Raw genomic sequence first — 21,676 nt, 5'->3', positions numbered from 1 at the left:
AAGGGCAGTGGGAGCGATTCAGATGTTATTAGACACATTTACTAGGATAATTCTGGAAAATCCCTTATCTGCTTATTGTGTTACTAGTGTTTTAGTAAGATTATATAGTTGTACCTGAAAGTCGGAAGGTTGTGGTGACCGCCAGTGTCTCTGAGGGAAGCCACAGAGGAGCCAAGAAAGTCACAGCTGCCTCTTTGACAGCTGCAGGAGGAACGACACAAGCTCCGCACATGTTTACGGTAAAAGCCGACTTATTACCAAAATTTTCTCTCCGAAACCTGCCGGTTGACATGTGGTAGGGAACCATGTTGGCTTGACCGCTCTGTTCCATAGTAAAGCTTCACCGTCATCTTTAGGGAATGAAATGAAAGAAACACCGGCTGTATTTGTGTTCTACAGCCGGCTGCAATACACCGCTTTCCACCTACATCTTTCTTCTTTTACGTCTCCATTATTAATTGAACAAATTGCAAAAGATTTAGCAACACAGATGTCCAGAATACTGTGTAATCATGCGATAAAAACAGACTACTTTTAGCCGTGATCGGTGCTGGGAGAACATGTCCGCTACCACCGGGGACGTCACGCGCACGCGTCATAATTCCACGACATTTTCAACAGGATACTTCGCGGGACGAGTTGAGTTTATACCAAAATGGATACATGGATGATACAGCAGAGGATTGGGAGAATGTCATGTGGTCAGATGAAACCAAAATAGAACTTTTTGGTATAAGCTCAACTCGTCGTGTTTGGAGGAAGAAGAATGCTGAGTTGCATCCCAAGAACACCATAACTACTGTGAAGCATGGGGGTGGAAACATCATGCTTTGGGGCTGTTTTTCTGCTAAGGGGACAGGACAATTGATACGTGTTAAGGAAAGAATGAATGGGGCCATGTATCCTGAGATTTGGAGCCAAAACCTCCTTCCATCAGTGAGAGCTTTGAATGGTTGACCAAATACTTATTTTCCACCATAATTTACAAATAAATTCTTTAAAATTCCTACAATGTGAATTCCTGGATTTTTTTTCACATTCTGTCTCTCACAGTTGAAGTGTACCTATGATGAAAATGACAGACCTCTGTCATCATTTTAAGTAGGGATGCACCGAAATGAAAATTTGTGGCCGAAGCAGAGTAAAATTTAAACGCTTGGCCGAAGGCCGAATACCGAATAATGAATGTAGTTTTTCACAATTTTTTTTATATAGCCTATAGCCTAGAATAAATATTTAGACATGTTTTTAAAATAAAGTATTTTTTTATTGAATATTGACATTTTTTTTAATATTCCAGTAGTCTTTGCTTTTCAAAAAAAAAAGCACAGTTTTTCATTTATATTAGGCCTTCAAACAAAACATGCATTCCCCCAAAAAATGAAGTGCATTAAAGTGGATAAACCCACAACAAATGAATTATTGTCCTTTTGCCCAAAGTCTGCTTAGCCACAGTAGATATGCTAATAATGTAAACATAAGGCTCAAGTAAATCTCAATAAGTGTGTGCTTGTAACCTCATACACTTATACAGGTAGCCTACACAACAGGCTAATAATGTAAACAGAGGCCCCACTAAATCTCAATAAGTGTGTGCTTGTAACCTCATACACTTATACAGGTACACAACATATCCCAACGTCACTGCACGTTGGTTGATTGCGTCACCGCGTCAAAACATTGCGTCACACGCCACTATTCGGCCTTGTTTTTAACTCATTCCACCGAAGGCCGAATGTGGCTTTTTTTGCCATATTGGCCGAATATATTCGGTTACCGATTAATCGGTGCATCCCTATAATTTACAAATAAATTCTTTAAAACTCCTACTATGTGAATTCCTGGATTTTTTTTCCACATTCTTTCTCTCACTGTTGAAGTGTACCTATGATGAAAATTACAGACCTCTGTCATCCTTTGAAGTGGGAGAACTTGCACAATCGCTGGCTGACTAAATACTTTTTTACCCCACTGTAATTCACTTGTCTTCATTAAGTTCACAGGACGGCTATGTCAGCTGACTTTGGCGGCATGGAACGCTAACAAAACAGCCTCCACCGCCAAGTCGACCAACTTTTTTTTTTGCTCGCGCTTTCAGCACGGTTTTCACTAAGAGGAAGTCATTACCGGGATGTGACAAAGTATTTTCACCGATTAGCCGCGCCAAACAAGGGGGAGACCACCCCAGATCACACCTCAATCCAACCCACTTCTCCAAAGTGGGCTGGCTCAGGGTGGAGGACAGAGTAAAACAACTTGCACTGAGCCTAGTCTATAAAATCCGCTACACCTCCTTGATACCGAAGTACATGTCAACTACTTCCTTAACGTAAATGACCGCCATAACCACAACACCAGGGGGAGCTCCACAAACCACGTTAAACCCAGATTCCCATCTAACAAAGGTCTTAACTCAGGGGTGCCCATTACGTCGATCGCGAGCTACCAGTCGACCGCGGGGGGTGTGTCAGTCGATCTCCAGCCAGGCTTTTAAAAAAAATAGACCTAAAAATGAGTGATCATCAATCTTCACCAAGACGTCACTTAAATGACATTCACGGTACCGGAGGGTCTTGTGAGATGACGCTGGCTGCTGCAAGATCATTATTATGAAAATATGACCGAGAGGAAGGCGAGAAACACTTTTTATTTCAACAGACTCTCGCGCCGTACCTTCCGTCAAAACTCTAAAGGCCGACTGCACATTTCCTATCTTCACAATAAAAGCCCTGCTTCATGCTGCCTGCGCTAACTAAATACAGAGTCTCGGAAAACTGGCGTGCACAAGCGATCCCTCAGAAAGCTGGCGTGCACATCACTTGTGCACGCCAGCTTTCCGAGACTCTTATTTTGTTAGCACAGGCAGCATGAAGCAGGGCTTTTATTGTGAAGATAGGAAATGTGCAGTCGGCCTTTAGAGTTTTGACGAAAGTCTGTTGAAATAAAAAGAGTTTCTCGCCTTCCTCTCTGTCATTTTTTCATAATAATGAACTGGCAGCAGCCAGCGTCATCTCACAAGACCCTCGGGTGCCGTGAATGTCAATCAAGCAAGCTACGGAATTTGCCGCCAATGTTTTTCTTGTAAAGTGCATGGAAGCTGGATGAACTAGATGCCAAAAACCAACCACTTTCATGTGGTATTGTACAGAAAGGACAACTTTTTTTCTCCTCCATTTGAAAATGTGGGCGTTATCATCATTACTGTCTGATTCCAATCAATGCAAGTCATCAGAATCAGGTAATACACCAACTTATATTCTTGTCTTCGTGAAAGAAAGACATCTATATGTGTTACACATGCTTGTATTATCATTAAACACATTTAACTTGTTTACAAAAATGTCTCTTTCATAAATAAATAAATATAAATGATATATATAAATGAGGTAGATCCCCTCGAGTTGGTCAATTGAAAAGCAGCTCGCCTGCAGAAAAAGTGTGGGCACCCCTGTCTTAACTCATTCTCTTTCTATGCCACATCAATGTGGAATGCACTCCCAACAGGTATTAAAGTAAGTGCATCTCTATATTCCTTCAAAAGCGCTCTAAAACAACACCTCCAGGCAACTTCAACACTTTACTAATACCCTCCTCCATTCACATCCCATCTCCCCGGATTATAAACAACTCAAATATACTTCTAATGTATATACTTGTTCTTATGCTATGTGAACTCACTATGTTCTCTGCTGGCTGTACATATCCTACTAAATAAGACCTACACTGTTTCAATGTCCACATTTCTCTGTTGATGCAATTGTTGATGACTGAAGTTCTGATATCAACCAAAGCTCCTCATCCCACCCCCCGGATTGTAAATAATGTAAATAATTCAATGTACATACTATGATGATTAACTTGTGTGATGACTGTATTATGTTGATAGTATATATTTGTACCATGAATTGATTAACGTGGACCCCGACTTAAATAAGTTGGAAAAACTTATCGGGGTGTTACCATTTAGTGGTCAATTGTACGGAATATGTACTGTACTGTGCAATCTACTAATAAAAGTATCAATCAATCAAAAAAAAACCACACCTGGTGTTTTTCAGCCTGTCCGTATGTGAGACTGTATGGCGAGCAGCTGTGTGGTCGTCATATATTGCCTTTGTGTGTGTGTGTGTGTGTGTGTGTGTGTGTGTGTGTGTGGCTGGCGGGAGGGATTGGAGTGTATCCCAGAGTCCCACTGTGTCTCTAGCACCAATTACTGTACCCTGCACATCTGCTGCCATCCTGCCGTGCACAGTGTGTCCGGGCACCTTGCACACACACACACACACGCCCACACACACACACACACACACAAAACTTTACAAACTCCTTACATCTCCTTTCCCCCTGCCTTTGCAATTAACCTGCAACCTCATACTCATACCAGATCCGCTCATCTTGTTGTCGCCGCAGGACATGATGGCTACGTGTTGGGACCCTGGCCGCGTCTTGCACCTTCTCTCCACTTCCACGGGGCGGTTTGTCCCTTCTGGCTGGGAGTGTTGATCCCCTCCAAGTGTGAGATATTGAGGCTCTTTCCAATCCCCCTCCCCTCCCTGGCTGTCCAGTTTGAAAACCCGCTTTTCATTTCCTTCCGAGCCGAGCATAAGTTTCACTCTCTCCGCATTGAAATAGTAAGATTCTAATTCCGTTTTTTCTCTTATAAATTGCTTCACACAATCAATTACATCACACTCAAATTTTTACTGCATGCCTTTGGTAAGCGCAGGAGTGAGAAGAGGTTTTAAATTAATTAGCGCCCCGGCGGATATTCAAGGAAATATGATAACTTAGATATTGGGTTTCACTATGTAAAGTGCTTTGAGTCACTAGAGAAAAGCGCTATATAAATATACAGTGGGGCAAAAAAGTATTTAGTCAGCCAGCGATTGTGCAAGTTCTCCCACTTCAAATGATGACAGAGGTCTGTCATTTTCATCATAGGTACACTTCAACTGTGAGAGACAGAATGTGGAAAAAATTCACATTGTAGGAATTTTAAAGAATTTATTTGTAAATTATGGTGGAAAATAAGTATCTCACTGATGGAAGGAGGTTTTGGCTCCAAATCTCACGATACATGGCCCCATTCATTCTTTCCTTAACACGGATCAATTGTCCTGTCCCCTTAGCAGAAAAACAGCCCCAAAAATGATCCATTACTCTTGCTTTTAAGTAATGGATGATTTCCAGCCAGCCCTGTGATGAGGTGGCGACTTGTCCAGGGTGTACGCCGCCTTCCGCTCGATTGTAGCTGAGATAGGCACCAGCGCCCCCCGCCACCCCAAAGGGAATAAGCGGTACAAAATGGATGGATGGATGATTTCCAGCCTCATTCCCATTAAACTTGACTCATGCTAACTGTTAGCATGCTAACTTTCTTTTTTGCCAATTTTGCAGCTGAACGCCTGAGTAGTATAACTTGGTACCTGAAACAGACTATTAGCATGCTAACTTCTTTTTTTTTAGCTAATATAGCAGCCGAACGCATCATAAAACTTGGTAATTGACTCAAACTAACTGTTAGAATGCTATTTTTTTTTTTTGCCAATTTTGCAGCTGAACGCCTCAGTAGTATAACTTGGTACCTGAAACAGACTATTAGCATGCTAAAAAAATTTGATTGCTAATATCGCAGACTAATGCCTCAGTGTCATAAAACTTGGTATTTGACTCATGCTAACTGTTAGCATGTTAACTTTTTTTTTTTTTGCCAATTTTGCAGCTGAACGCCTGAGTAGTATAACTTGGTACCTGAAACAGACTATTAGCATGCTAACTTCTTTTTTTTAGCTAATATAGCAGCCGAACGCATCATAAAACTTGGTAATAGACTCAAACTAACTGTTAGAATGCTATTTTTTTTTTTTTTTTGCCAATTTTGCAGCTGAACGCCTCAGTAGTATAACTTGGTACCTGAAACAGACTATTAGCATGATAAAAAAATTGTATTGCTAATATCGCAGACTAATGCCTCAGTGTCATAAAACTTGGTATTTGACTCATGCTAACTGTTAGCATGTTAACTTTTTTTTTTTTTGCCAATTTTGCAGCTGAACGCCTGAGTAGTATAACTTGGTACCTGAAACAGACTATTAGCATGCTAACTTCTTTTTTTTTAGCTAATATAGCAGCCGAACGCATCATAAAACTTGGTAATTGACTCAAACTAACTGTTAGAATGCTATTTTTTTTTTTTGCCAATTTTGCAGCTGAATGCCTGAGTAGTATAACTTGGCACTTGAAACAGACTATTAGCATGCTAAAAAAATGTTATTGCTAATATCGCAGACTAATGCCTCAGTGTCATAAAACTTGGTATTTGACTCATGCTAACTGTTAGCATGTTAACTTTTTATTTTTGACAATTTTGCAGCTGAACGCCTTAGTAGTATAACTTGGTGCCTGAAACAGACTATTAGCATGCTAACTTTTTTTTTTTTTAGCAAATATCGCAGCTGAACGCCTCAGAGTCATGAAACTTGGTACTTGACTCATGCTAACTGTTAGCATGCTAACTTTTTTTTTTGCCAATTTTGCAGCTGAATGCCTCAGTAATATAACTTGGGACTTAAAACAAACTATTAGCATGCTAACTTTTTTTTTTAGCTTATATCGCAGCAGAACGCCTCAGAGTCATAAAACTTGGTACTTGACTCATGCTAACTGTTAGCAGGCTAACTTTTTTTTTTTGGGCCAATTTTGCAGCTGAACGCCGCCTCAGTAATATAACTTGGTACTTAAAACAAACTATTAGCATGCTAACTTTTTTTTTAGCTAATATCACAGCCGAACGCCTAAGAGTCATAAAACTTGGTACTTGACTCATGCTAACTGTTAGCATGCTAACTTTTATTTTTGCGAATATCACATCCGAACGCCCCCGAGTCAAAAAACTTGGTACTTGACTCATGCTAACTGTTAGCATGCTAACTTTTTTTTGGGCCAATTTTGCAGCTGAATGCCTCAGTAATATAACTTAGTACTTGAAACAGGCTAATAGCATCTTAACTTTTGTTTAGCTAATATCGCAGCCGAACGCCTCAGAGTCATAAAACTTGGTACGTGACTCATGCTTATCTGTTAGCATGCTGACCTTTTTTTAGCCAATTTTGCAGCTGAATGCCTCAGTAATGTAATTTAGTACTTGAAATAAACTACTAGCATGGTAACTTTTTTTTTTTAGCTAATATCACAGCCAAACGCCATAGAGTCATAAAACTTGGTACTTTACTCATGCTAACTTTTTTTTTTTAGCCAATTTTACAGCCGAACGCCTCAGTAATGTAACTTTGTACTTGAAATAAACTATTAACATGCAAAATGTTTTTTAGCTGATATTGGAATCGAACGCCTCATTGTCATAAAACTTGGTACTTGACTCATGCTAACTGTTAGCATGCTAACTTTTTTTTGCCAATTTTGCAGCTGAACGCCTCAGTAATATAACTTGGTACTTAAAACAAACTATGCAAATACGGTATTAGCTTTCACTGTTATGCTGATGACACCCAACTTTACATGCCCCTAAAGCTGACCAACACGCCGGACTGTAGTCAGTTGGAAGCGTGTCTTAATGAAATTAAACAATGGATGTCCGCTAACTTTTTGCAACTTAATGCCAAAAAAACGGAAATGCTGATTATCGGTCCTGCTAGACACCGACCTCTATTTAATAATACAACTTTAACATTTGACAACCAAATAATAAAACAAGGTGACTCTGTAAAAAATCTGGGTATTATCTTCGACCCAACTCTCTCCTTTGAGTCACACATTAAAAGCGTTACTAAAACGGCCTTCTTTCATCTCCGTAATATCGCTAAAATTCGCTCCATTTTGTCCACTAAAGACGCCGAGATCATTATCCATGCGTTTGTTACGTCTCGTCTCGATTACTGTAACGTATTATTTTCGGGTCTCCCAATGTCTAGCATTAAAAGATTACAGTTGGTACAAAATGCGGCTGCTAGACTTTTGACAAGAACAAGAAAGTTTGATCATATTACGCCTGTACTGGCTCACCTGCACTGGCTTCCTGTGCACTTAAGATGTGACTTTAAGGTTTTACTACTTACGTATAAAATACTACACGGTCTAGCTCCAGCCTATCTTGCCGATTGTATTGTACCGTATGTCCCGGCAAGAAATCTGCGTTCAAAAGACTCCGGCTTATTAGTGATTCCTAGAGCTCAAAAAAAGTCTGCGGGCTATAGAGCGTTTTCCGTTCGGGCTCCAGTACTCTGGAATGCCCTCCCGGTAACAGTTCGAGATGCTACCTCAGTAGAAGCATTTAAGTCTCATCTTAAAACTCATCTGTATACTCTAGCCTTTAAATAGACCTCCTTTTTAGACCAGTTGATCTGCCGCTTCTTTTCTTTCTCCTATGTCCCCCCCTCCCTTGTGGAGGGGGTCCGGTCCGATGACCATGGATGAAGTACTGACTGTCCAGAGTCGAGACCCAGGATGGACCGCTCGTCGGGACCCAGGATGGACCGCTCGCCTGTATCGGTTGGGGACATCTCTACGCTGCTGATCCGCTTGAGATGGTTTCCTGTGGACGGGACTCTCACTGCTGTCTTGGAGCCACTATGGATTGAACTTTCACAGTATCATGTTGGACCCGCTCGACATCCATTGCTTTCGGTCCCCTAGAGGGGGGGGGTTGCCCACATCTGAGGTCCTCTCCAAGGTTTCTCATAGTCAGCATTGTCGCTGGCGTCCCACTGAATGTGAATTCTCCCTGCCCACTGGGTGTGAGTTTTCCTTGCCCTTTTGTGGGTTCTTCCGAGGATGTTGTAGTCGTAATGATTTGTGCAGTCCTTTGAGACATTTGTGATTTGGGGCTATATAAATAAACATTGATTGATTGATTGATAAGCATGCTAACTTTTTTTTAGCTTATATCACAGCCGAACGCCTCTGAGTCATAATAAAACTTGGCACATGACTCATGCTAATTGTTAGCATGCTAACTTCTTTTTAGCCACCCCGCTTCCCCATCACCTGCTTTTAAGTCATAGAAAAACCCCTTTTGATCCTTGGATACCAAGACAATAATGTGACTTACCGCTGGTGACCACGCCCTCCAGCCGGATGATGTTGGAGTGGTCAAACTGGCCTAGGATGCCGGCCTCGCTGAGGAATAAACGCCGCTGTTTCTCCGAGCAGCCCGCTCGCAGCGTCTTGATGGCCACCGGCAGCTCTCTCTTGCTCGGCAGCTTGAGGCAGCCGCGACACACCTCCCCAAAGTCGCCTGGGAGGGGAAAACAGACAAAAGGTGGTGACCCCCTCTCCAAATGATACATCAATCAGGCAGCAAAAAAAGAAATACGGCGGGTCAAAACTGGCAATACGGTGCAATGATACTGAAACTGAGGCTATAAGAATAAGTTATGACTTATACTAGGTTACTATTATTGTATTTTCCCACGCTTTGAGCCTGGCGGCTTATAAAATGGTGTGGCTGCTTTATGGATTTTTCTTCGCCAATGGCTATAAAGTTTTAAGTTAAAGTCCCAACGATAGTCACACATAACCCTTTGCATTTGACCCATCCCCTTGTTCACACCTTGGGAGGGGAGGGGAGCGGTGAGCAGCAGCTGGTGGCCACGCTCCGGACTCATTTTGGTGATTTAACCCTCAATTCCAACCCCTGATGCTGAATGCCAGGCAGGGAGATAATGGGTCCCATTTTTAAAGTCTTTGGTATGACTCGGCCGGAATTTGAACTCACGACCTACTAGTCTCAGGGCGGTCATTATAACCACAAGGCCACTGAGCAAGTCTATATTTATATTTATATAACAGGTATATATTCAACAAATAGTTTTCATATCACACCAATAAGACACTGAAAATATGTGATGTTATTTGTGGTATGGCGCCATCTCTTGGAAAAAGTTACCCACTGCAGTTGCTGAACCAGAAGTATACTCATCCTTAGCATAACGTTTGTTAGTTTTACAATATAACTACAACAATTCTTTCTAAGCCGTCCCATGTGTGATGTCTGTAGGAGTGTTTTCATGCATATTTGCACGTGCTATTAATGTATTAATGTAATAAAGCTAGTGTTGTTAGCTTTAGCGAATATGCTAACATGTGTCACTTAGTATTATTGACTTAAAATGGCATTCGTTTTGTATTGTTTCAGTTTCGTAAATTCACCAAAACGTCACTGTGGAGTAGTGTTGTCCTGATACCAGTACCAAAATTACTTCGATACTTTTTTTGTACTTTTGTAAATAACGGGGATTACAAAAAATGTCATTATTGGCTTTTTTTTAACAAAAATTCTGAGGGTACATTAAGCATGTTTCTCATCGCAATTTTGTCCTTAAATAAAATGGTGAACATACATGGCGGACCGGTATTTTTCAGAGGCGGTACAGTACCGAATTTGATTCATTAGTATCGTGGTAGTATACTAATACACGGTATACCATACAACTAGAGATGTCCGATATTATTGGCGGATAAATGCTTTAAAATGTAATATTGGAAATTATCGTTATCGGTTTCAAAAAGTAAAATTTATGACTTTTTAAAAACACAGATGAATGCAAGTCATACTTGGTCAACAGCCATACAGGTCACACAGAGGGTGGCCGTATAAACAACTTTAACACTGTTACAAATATGCGCCACACCGTGAAACCACGCCAAACAAGAATGACAAACACATTTCGGGAGAACATCCACACCGCAACACAACATAAACACAACAGAACAAATACTCAGAAGCCCTTGCGGTACTAACTCTTCTAGGATGCTACAATATACACCCCCAAACCCGCCCACCTCAACCTCCTCATGCTCTCTCAGGGAGAGCATGTCCCAAATTCCAAGTATGACACATAGAATGGACCTGCTATCCCCGTTAAAATAAGAACATCTCATTTCAGTAGGCCTTTAAAAGGTGTAAATCTTTATTGTTTTAAAGTTCTCTTTCATGGATTTTAAAATGTATGTCTTAACTTATTACTTTGTTGAAACTGCTCTGTGACATGTGCTGTTGACCTCTTGGCCAGGTCACCCTTGTGAACGAGATTTTGATCTCAAAGGGTTTTTTATCTGGTTAAATAAAGGTTCTATAAACTAACTGTGTGGACCTTAAAATTAACGGTTTTCAAACTTTGTTCACCAAGTACCACCATAATGACCAACGTTAAAATACAATAGCATACTGTAGTAAAAAAAAATAAAATAAATTCCAAACAAGATAGATGTTTTATTTAACCAGTATATTTATTATTTATGGCCACTGTAACATCATAGGCAGTTTGAACAGTAGCACTATGTTTGAATTTATGAAAAAAAAATAGATTATTTGGCGTACCACAAGGTGGCGCCCGTGATACCAATTGAGAATAAAAATAAACTTTTAATTGATAACTTCTACTTTCACGACCACGCCCAAAAGCAATTAACAGTAATAAACGAGGGTTTAATGTATTAATCTTAGTCAAGCTGAAGTATATTTAAATGTGTGCATAAATACACAACCAACAGTTTGAATATGTGTATATTTAGATGAGATGATTAAAAAATAAAAAAAGACTACATTGGTAACTAGTTCAATCCATTGTCTTCTTGTTCCAAATAATAAGAAAAGTTTATATGAAAAGGTAAACAAATAGGTTGGAATGTTCGACTGCAATGACGCCAATTCAAAATGTCGCTTTGACATTAGTTGAAAAAGTAAAAAAAAGACAATGACAGGGCAAAAACTATGAAAAAACAAATGTTCTTTGGACATTATATCTTCAGGGAAAGCGTTGGGCTACGACTTGGGGTGTAACGGTACACAAACATTTTGGTTCGGTACGTACCTCGGTTTAAAGGTCACGGTTCGGTTCATCTTCGGTACAGTAAGAAAACAACAAAATGTAAATTTTTTGGTTATTTATTTACCAAATTTGTAAACAATGGCTGTATCCTTTTAACATTTGGAACACTATAATAATTCTGCCCACGTTAATCCACATTAAACTGCCTCAAATTGTTGCTCAAATTAAATAAAATGACAAAACTTTTCCTCTACATATAAAAAGTGCAACAATAAACAGTTTCAAGTCAACTCACCATGCTTATTTATTACAGCATTTGGGAAGCCTGTAGTTGACTTTTATTATGTAAATGTGATATTTTTATCAACATGTGATAGCAGGGACCCTGCCATTCAAAACTAGGCTGCTACATTACTAATGATTCATGTAAATATAGCTGTAAAAATAGTACAACAGCGATAGGAGAGACTATTCATCCCTGAACACCATGGAGTTCAATGAAATAACAGACAGACAGGGCTTTGCTGCCCCTAACACAAGCACACACACACAGCAAAATGAGCTAACGCTAAAAGCTAATTAGCCTTCACCTCAAGCCAGAACTGCGAGCGAGCTGAGCTGCAGTTTAAGTTTCTAGAAGGTCAACGGGCTCATAGTGATGTTAGTAATAGTTGTGACTGGGAGGTGTTTTTTATAATTTGGGGAGAGTACGCTGTCCGCTGCTCCCCTGCTAAACACATATCTGCTCGACGCTGAAGCATAGACTACATGCGCTCTGAATACGCACTGCTGATTGGTTTTGTATGTAACCAATCAGATGGTTGTGTGGGTGGTACAATGCTGGGTGCTGAGACAGAGGCAGAAAGCAGAGCAGCTTGTGAAGACTTTTGCTTACAAACTTGTTCGGTACACCTGCGTGCCGAACCGAAACCCCCGTACCGAAACGGTTCAATACAAATACATGTACCGTTACACCCCTAGCTACGACATAAACCTAATAAGTACGCTCGTGTTAGAAATAAATCCTAGTATATCTGTTACTATGATGGCGTTCGAAGCCGTGTTAAAATAGCAATTATTTAAATGGGCTTTTGAATGGACATGGTTGTGATGCCGCAGGAACCAAACTGAAACTATTACAAAGAACATGTTGACGTTTAGAATTACAATTGTATTCAATTAGTCCTTCAAAAGAGAACAAATTAGGTGAAGACCAGTCGCCATAATCATGTGCCCCCCTCTAATAGTCGTGGCCCTAAATAGCCACATAGTGTTTGTGCCAGAGACAAATATCCTCCGGAGAAGCAGTGTCCTCTGCGGTGGACATTTGTAGACCTAACAAATGTTTCTGAAATGTGTTCCTTTGACTAAAGAAATAGACCAAAAACAATGTTTTCTATTCCCATAAACTTGGTGTACACAGGCACTATTCTAATGAGTTCTAATAAAAAAAGTTTGGGGTATTTTGTTATTCAAATGAGTTTACCTGTGTGAACAATCCTTTCTATCTTGATGCTGGAGTTGTCCAACTCCTTGGCGAAGGCATGGACCGCCTGCAGCAGGTCCTCACAAGTCTCCGGGTCAATGTAGGTCCTTCGTGTGGGAATCTTGACTGGGAAGATGCCGGAAAAACAAAACAAAAAGTATAAATATCGTGACAGCAGCAAACATTCATTAGAACTAGGGATGCACCGAAATGAAAATTTGTGGCCGAAGCCAAAGCCGAATAAAACTTAAATGCTTGGCCGAAGGCCGAATACCGAATAATGAATGCAGTTTTTCACAATTTTTTTTTATATTGCATAAATAGCCTAGAATAAATATTTAGACATGTTTTTCAAATAAAGTAATTTTTTATTGAATATTGAATTTTTTTTAATATTCCAGTAGCCTTTGCTTTTCAAAAAAAGCACAAAGTTTTTCATTTATATTAAGCCTTCAAACAAAACATGCATTCCAAAAAAAAATAAAGTGCATTAAAGTGGATAAACCCACAACAAATGAATTATTGTCCTTTTGGCAAAAGTCTGCTTAGCCACAGTAGATATGCTAATAATGTAAACATAAGGCTCAAGTAAATCTCAATTAAGTGTGTGCTTGTAACCTCATACACTTATACAGGTAGCCTACACAACAGGCTAATAATGTAAACATAAGGCTCAAGTAAATCTCAATAAGTGTGTGCTTGTAACCTCATACACTTATACAGGTAGCCTACACAACAGGCTAATAATGTAAACAGAAGGCTCAAGTAAATCTCAATTAAGTGTGTGCTTGTAACCTCATACACTTATACAGGTAGCCTACACAACAGGCTAATAATGTAAACAGAAGGCCCCACTAAATCTCAATAAGTGTGTGCTTGTAACCTCATACACTTATACAGGTAGCCTACACAACAGGCTAATAATGTAAACAGAAGGCCCCACTAAATCTCAATAAGTGTGTGCTTGTAACCTCATACACTTATACAGGTAGCCTACACAACAGGCTAATAATGTAAACAGAGGCCCAACTAAATCTCAATAAATGTGTGCTTGTAAATCATACACTTATACAGGTAGCCTACACAACAGGCTAATAATGTAAACAGAAGGCTCAAGTAAATCTCAATTAAGTGTGTGCTTGTAACCTCATACACTTATACAGGTAGCCTACACAACAGGCTAATAATGTAAACAGAGGCCCAACTAAATCTCAATAAATGTGTGCTTGTAACCTCATACACTAATACAGGTACACAACATGTCACCGCATTAAAAAATTGCGTCACACGCCACTATTCGGCCTTCTTTTTAACTCATTCCACCGAAGGCCGAATGTGGCTTTTTTTGCCATATTCGGCCGAATATATTCGGTTACCGATTAATCGGTGCATCCCTAATTAGAACCTCATCTCGATATTATATTTCCTCATGAGAACCAGCGTCCTCTGCAGTGGACATGTTTTTTTAGTCACTATTGGACAAAAATAGCCTTTTCATGCAAAACACAAATGTCCACTGTAGAAGACGCTGGCTCTGAAGAGGTATTTGATTACATACTAATTATTATTATGGCATTTGCAACTACAATTGGGTATAGACCACCATGACCTTGAACTCCCTTCCCTCTGTTGCCAGATATCTCGAGATGTATTTTGTAATATGTATATGTGCTTTGCTATGGAGGTTTTTTCTCACTCCTAACTGGGCCTCCTTAGGAGCCCAGTCTGGATTGTATCTTTTTACTCATCCTTCCCCAGCGTTGACCTTTTTCCCATCTTTTACGGGGCGCTTTATGGCAACCCATCAGCGTTCTTGTTCTGTAACCATGTACACTGTTTGTTTGTCTAATCTTGAACAGGTTTGAGCTGAAAACAAAGTTTCGTTGTACTTGTTGCAATGACAATAAAGACCTACCTACCTACCTATTTGACCTAAAAAAGGGACTTACACTGCAAAAACTGAAATTTAAATACAAACCCTGTGTCCATATGATTTGGGAAATTGTGTTAGATGTAAATATAAACAGAATACAATGATTTGCAAATCATTTTCAACCCATATTCAGTTGACTATGCTTCAAAGAAAATGTATTTGATGTTCAAACTGATAAACCCTTTTTTTTTGTGCAAATAATCAATACATTTAGAAGTTGATGCCAGCAACACTCTCCTGAAGGAAATAATAAAGTACTATCTATCAACCTATTGGTTAGCAAAAAATATTTTCACGGCAGTGGTTGAAAAACACTACTCTACCAAGCCTAACAGCTTCGAGCCTCATCGAGCTGGATGCGATCTTACTTGGTGGGGAGGAAACAGGTGGTAGAGGTGAACGGCACTGTGCCCCCCCCCCCCTTCCCACTCCCAGTAAGCTGTGGAGTCCCCAAGGCTTATACTTTTCCTAATATACAAGTGCTGTTCATATTATTACAATATCATGAAAAAGTTGATTTATTTCAGTAATTATATTCAGAACGTGAAACTTACATGTTACATCAATTCATTACACACATAGTGATATATTTGAAATGCTTATTTCTTTAAATTTTGATGATAAGTACTGACAATTACTGAAAATCCTAAATTCAGTATCTCAGAAAATTAGAATATTACAAAATTTACTTTCATCTGAAAACATAACTTTGGACCACTCAGCAGCAGTCCAGTCCTTTTTGTCTTGAGCCCAGGCGAGACGCTTTTGACGTTGTGGCTTTACACAAGGAATGCGACAGCTAAAGCCCATATCTTGCATACGTCGGTGCGTGGTGGTTCTTGAAGCACTGACTCCAGCTGCAGTCCACTCTTTGTGGACCCTCCCCCCACATTTTTGAATCGGTTTTGTTTGACAATCCTCTCCAGGGCGCGGTTATCCCTCTTGCTTGTACACTTTTTTCTACCACATCTTTGTCTTCCCTTGGCCTCTCTATTAATGTGCTTGGACACAGAGCTCTGGGAACATCCAACCTCTTTGGCAATGACCTTTTGTGTCTTGCCCTCCTTCTTTAAAGTATCAATGGTCATCTTTTGGACAGTTGTCAAGTCAGCAGTCTTCCCCATGATTGTGTGTCATACAGAATCAAAACGAGAGACCTTTTAAAGGCTTTTCCAGGTGTTTTGAGTCAGTTAGCTAATTAGAGGGTGGCACCAGGTGTCTTTTCACCATATTCTAATTTTCTGAGATGTTGAATTTAGGGTTTTCATTGATTGTCAGCTATAATCATCTCCTTTTTGGCAAAAAACGCTTGAAATGTATCAGTCTGTTTGGAATGAATGTATACATTCTACAAGTTTGACTTTCTAAATGGAATTAATGAAATATATCAACTTTTTCATGATATTCTAATAATATGACCAGCACCTGTACGTAAAAAACATGCCATCAGCATTCGACTGTGAATTGTTCCTGGTATCCGGCAAGGACAAGTCACAGGTGGAAAGAATGCTCAGTGCCAAACTCTGTAGAATTTGCACCTGGCTCGCTGACAACAAGCTATCCATACACTTGGGTAAAACGGAATCCATCCTATTTGGGTCCCACATCAACCTTACGAAAGTCAGTGACTTCACTATAATAGGGAGTGACATTGTTATCACCAGGAAAGATGAGGTCACCTACCTAGGTTCCATTCTAGAGGCTAATCTTTCCTGTGATTAAATGGCAACCCTGGTAATCAAAAAGGCCAACTTTATTGAATCTCCTCTCTGGTCAACAAAAGCACCATGAATATTCTAGCGGGAACTCTCATTCAACCCTTTTTCGATTACGCATGCACCTCCAAAACCCTCAAATCTAGACTCCAAACATCCCAGAACAACCTAGTCAGGTTACTTCTTGACCTCCACCCCAGATCACACCTCTTTCCTACCTACATCTGCAAAGTGGGCTGGCTCAGGGTGGAGGACAGAGTAAAACAACTTGCACTGAGCCTAGTCTATAAAATCCGCAACGCCTCCCTGACACCGAAGTACATCTCAAACAACTCCACAAACCACGTTAAACCCAGATTCCGATCTAACAAAGGTCTTAACTCATTCTCCTCCTATGCCACATCAATGTGGAATGCACTCCCAACAGGTGTAAAAGAAATGACTACCCTCCTTTAAAACTGCACTAAAAGAACACCTCCAGGCAATTTCAACCCTAAACTAAGACCCTCTCCGGATTGTAAATAATCAAATGTATATACTTGTTATTATGCTTTCTGATCTCTCTATATCCACTACTTGCCAAGTCAGACCTACACTGTTTCAATGTCCATTTCTCTGATGATGCAATTGTTGATGACTGAAGTGCTGATATCAACCAAACCTAACCCCCCCTCCACATCCCACCCTCCGATTGTAAATAATGTAAATAATTCAATGCATATACTCGGATGATTAACTTGTGTGATGACTGTATACTGATAGTGTAATATTTGGTCAAAATGTTGCAGAGATTATGTGTTACGGATCATCTTCAAGTCGCTTTCTGACAGTGGCTTCAGGATGTGCTGTTGTGTGGCCGCTCTTATTTACGTGGCTCATTTTCCACAGCATCTTCTCCCCGTCATCTTTGTTGTAGCGGTGTAGCGTGCAAGGACGGGAGTGGAAGAAGTGTCAAAAGATGGAGCTAACCGATGGAGCAGCATGGAAAACCGTCCGACCGGAACTCTCTAATAACTAAAGTTTCTTGGGTGAATTATGTAAACGCACTACACCGGTATGTTTTAGTGCTTCCATCGCGAGATATAAGTTAGAACTTAACGCTACTTTATATTAGAAAGATGAATGTCCCATAACAAGAAGATAGTGAAGAAGAAGAAGCTTATCGGCATGGACTACAGTGACGGACTTGCGCAAATTTTCCGGACGTATACGGATCTCGAATACACATCAGCAGGTACCAGAAGGCAAGAAAAGTTGCATAATATTGCGAAACAAAACTCCAGGGGGCCATTTTGCGGTCCTTATACACACACACCATAGCAATACTTGTATCTCTGACTACGGTAGCCGTAATGGGCCGAAAATCCATCAAGCGGTGCGGCTTCAAACTCGTACTAAAACATTTTGACGGATTTTTGAGTGCCGTCTGTAATATTTTTTCTCTATCTTTAATGGTACATTTAAATTTTTGGTGGTGTTTACTGGCGTCATATTGCAGTCTACACGTATCTATACCATGAATTGATTAACGCGGACCCCGACTTAAACAAGTTGAAAAACGTATTCGCGTGTTACCATTTAGTGGTCGATTGTACGGAATATGTACTGAACTGTGCAATCTACTAATAAAAGTTTCAATGACTCAAAGCTTTGTTAGTGTTATTCTGCCCTCACTACATGTAATGAGGTTATACAGCTGGGCAGACAGCTAACAAACAATTCGAGACGTTCTAATAAAGTTCCAAAGCGGATGAATCTATTTAGGCTCTTTATTATTGTTGATAATACTTTGTCTTTTTCCTATCTTTACTGTTGTCTTGCACTGGAATTTTTTTTTATTGTTGTAAAACTGAAATACACACAATGACAACTGTATAAGCTATGTGATTAAAATAAAATGCTGAAATGTAATACACTATACGTAAGTAAATCATACTTGCCAACCCTCCCGGATTTTCCGGGAGACTCCCGAAAGTCAGCGCCTCTCCCGAAAACCTCCCTGGACAAATTTTCTCGAAAATCTCGTGAAATTTCACGAGATTTTCGGACATGCGGACCTGAGTGACGTGTATAAAGAGCGTGTCTGCGCAATGACGTTATAACTCTAGAATGATCGAGGGCGGGTTCTTGGTTTCTTATGTGGGTTTAGTGTTGGGCAGTTTCATTAAGCGCGGCAACAACAGTAGTCCGTTATCGTCTACCGTAAAGCAGTTTGTCTGCCATAAACAGCAATGTTGTGACACTCTTAAACAGGACAATACTGCCATCTACTGTACATGCATAGTGCGTAGTGGTTTGTGCAGCCCTTTGAGACACTAGTGATTTGTGCAGCCCTTTGAGACACTAGTGATTTAGGGCTATATAAGTAAACATTGATTGATTGATTGATTGATTGATGCATATGGTTAGAAAAACAAGGATGGACAATTCAACCCTTAACTCAACAATGAGTAGATGAGTGTTATGTGTGTGTGTAAATAAATGAACACTGAAATTCAAGTATTATATATATATATATATATATATATATATATATATATATATATATATATCCATCCATCCATCCATTTTCTGCCACTTATTCCCGTTCGGGGTCGCGGGGGGCGCTGGCGCCTATCTCAGCTACAATCGGGCGGAAGGCGGGGTACACCCTGGACAAGTCGCCACCTCATCGCAGGGCCAACACAGATAGACAGACAACATTCACACTCACATTCACACACTAGGGCCAATTTTAGTGTTGCCAATCAACCTATCCCCAGGTGCATATATATATATATATATATATATATATATATATATATATATATATATATATATATAGAGCTAGAATTCACTGAAATCAAGTATTTCTTATATGAAATACTTGACTTGGAGAATCTAGCGGTAAATATAGAATAGAATAGAATGTGCTTTATTGATCCCTGGGGTTTGCTCACAATAAACAATGATAATAATACATAATATAATATATATCATATATTATATATATGGGCGACTTGTCCAGGGTGTACCCCGCCTTCCACCCGATTGTAGCTGAGATAGGCGCCAGCGCCCCCCGCGACCCCAAAAGGGAATAAGCGGTAGAAGATGGATGGATATTATATATATAATATATGAATAATAAAAATATACTCCTTCCCTCTTAACCACGCCCCCAACCACGCCCACCACCTCCCCACTTCCCGAAATCGGAGGTCTCAAGGTTCGCAAATATGAAGTAAATATAGAGCACTAACATCAAACAAATACTTCTGAGTCCATCCATCCATCCATCCATCCATCCATTTCCTACCGCGTGTCGCTTTAGGGGTTGAAACTATTTCGAAGGTGGAAATATACAAGTGGCAGCCATTTTAAGTCCTCAAAACATGCATTAAAACGGCGTACAAAAATCGTTTTTTAATAAACATCTTAGTATCAAAATTGAAGCACTTTCCACCCTAATATTGAGTTATATGAACCAAGTCAAACAGTTTACTTACAAACTTATCTTTCTTGTCGACTTCTCCATTGTCTCATCGTCAAACCGGAAGTGGCCAAAAAAACGAGGCGTGGCATTTTCCTATCGCCACTAGGTGGCAGTAACAGGTGTTGAAGATTGCAAAATTACTTAAACCAGTTTTTTTCAACCTTTTTTAAACTAATAAGGCACATTTTTTGATTGAAAAAAATCCGGAGGCACACCATAAGCAGAAATCATTAAAAAATGAAACTCAGTGGACAATAAAAAGTTGTTGTCGCAATTGTTGGATATGACTTTAAACCAAAGTGCGGCCCGGAGCCATTTACGGCCTGCAGGTCATTTTTTAACGGCCCCACGGCACATTTTAAAAATACGATTGAAAAAAATCAAAACATAAAAAGTGGTATAAAAGAGCAAATGTAAAATGTAACAGGAAAATTTTGCAATGTTTACTCTAATAACACAAAGCTGCCATGCAGGCGGTTTCTTAAAAAAAAATAATAATAATTGAATCAAAATCAATGTCATCATGAATTATTGACATATTCAAGGCTCCAATTACGTCACGTTAAATATTCAACTTTGAGATATTTTTTGGGGGCAAATGTTGGATATTTTGTGTTTGCCATATAAAAAACTGAGCTGTTTTTTTTTAAAGAAGGGCCTAAAATGAATAAACCAAAAATATAAACAACAAAAAAAAAACTTATTATTGACGGATGGATCTGAAGTTGATCTCGAGATTATTGTGTCAAAAGTAAACAGTAAAAAGATGTATAATTTATGTTTTAACACTTTAATAATTTTAGTGTGATTTGTTTTTAAGTGTCGTTGCTCAAAAAATAATAATGAATCAAAATCGATGTCTTTATGAATTATTGACATATTCAAGGCTCCAATTACGTCACGTTAAATATTCAACTTTGAGATATTTTTGGGGGGCAAATGTTGGATATTTTGTGTTTGCCATATAAAAAACTGAGCTGTTTTTTTTTAAAGAAGGGCCAAAAATGAATAAACAAAAAATATAAACAAAAAAAAAAAAACGTATTATTGACGGATAGATCTGAAGTTGATCTCGAGACCATTGTGTTAAAAGTAAACAGTAAAAAAAAAATATGAAAATTAGTAGAACCCTATTAAATGAATGTGTTTTGTTTTTAAGTATCATTGCACCAAAAATAATAGTGAATTAAAATCAATGGTGTTATGATTTTTTTTTTTACCTTTTTATGGCTCTAATTATTATATAATCTCAAATATTCTACTCAAAAAATGTTATTGGGT

General features: G+C 39.3%; 1 protein-coding gene and 1 long non-coding RNA gene across 3 annotated transcripts in view; both read right to left on the bottom strand.

Annotated features, from left to right (window-relative positions):
• The window catches only part of LOC133539581 (ephrin type-A receptor 7-like), a 708,400-nt gene that overhangs the window by 469,959 nt on the left and 216,765 nt on the right, over positions 1–21,676 (bottom strand). The gene's annotated exons all lie outside the window — the stretch shown is intronic.
• Positions 9,240–20,594, bottom strand: LOC133539584 (uncharacterized). Its single transcript, XR_009803438.1, has 3 exons — positions 20,409–20,594; positions 13,276–13,401; positions 9,240–9,253 (listed from the first exon to the last, which is right to left on the bottom strand). It is a non-coding gene; the product is annotated as an uncharacterized LOC133539584 (long non-coding RNA).

This window comes from Nerophis ophidion, linkage group LG21 (assembly GCF_033978795.1).
Source record: "Nerophis ophidion isolate RoL-2023_Sa linkage group LG21, RoL_Noph_v1.0, whole genome shotgun sequence".
In the NCBI taxonomy this organism is placed as follows: domain Eukaryota; kingdom Metazoa; phylum Chordata; class Actinopteri; order Syngnathiformes; family Syngnathidae; genus Nerophis; species Nerophis ophidion.
Note: the sequence above shows the minus strand (reverse complement) of the source record. Positions and strands in the feature narration are given on the sequence as shown.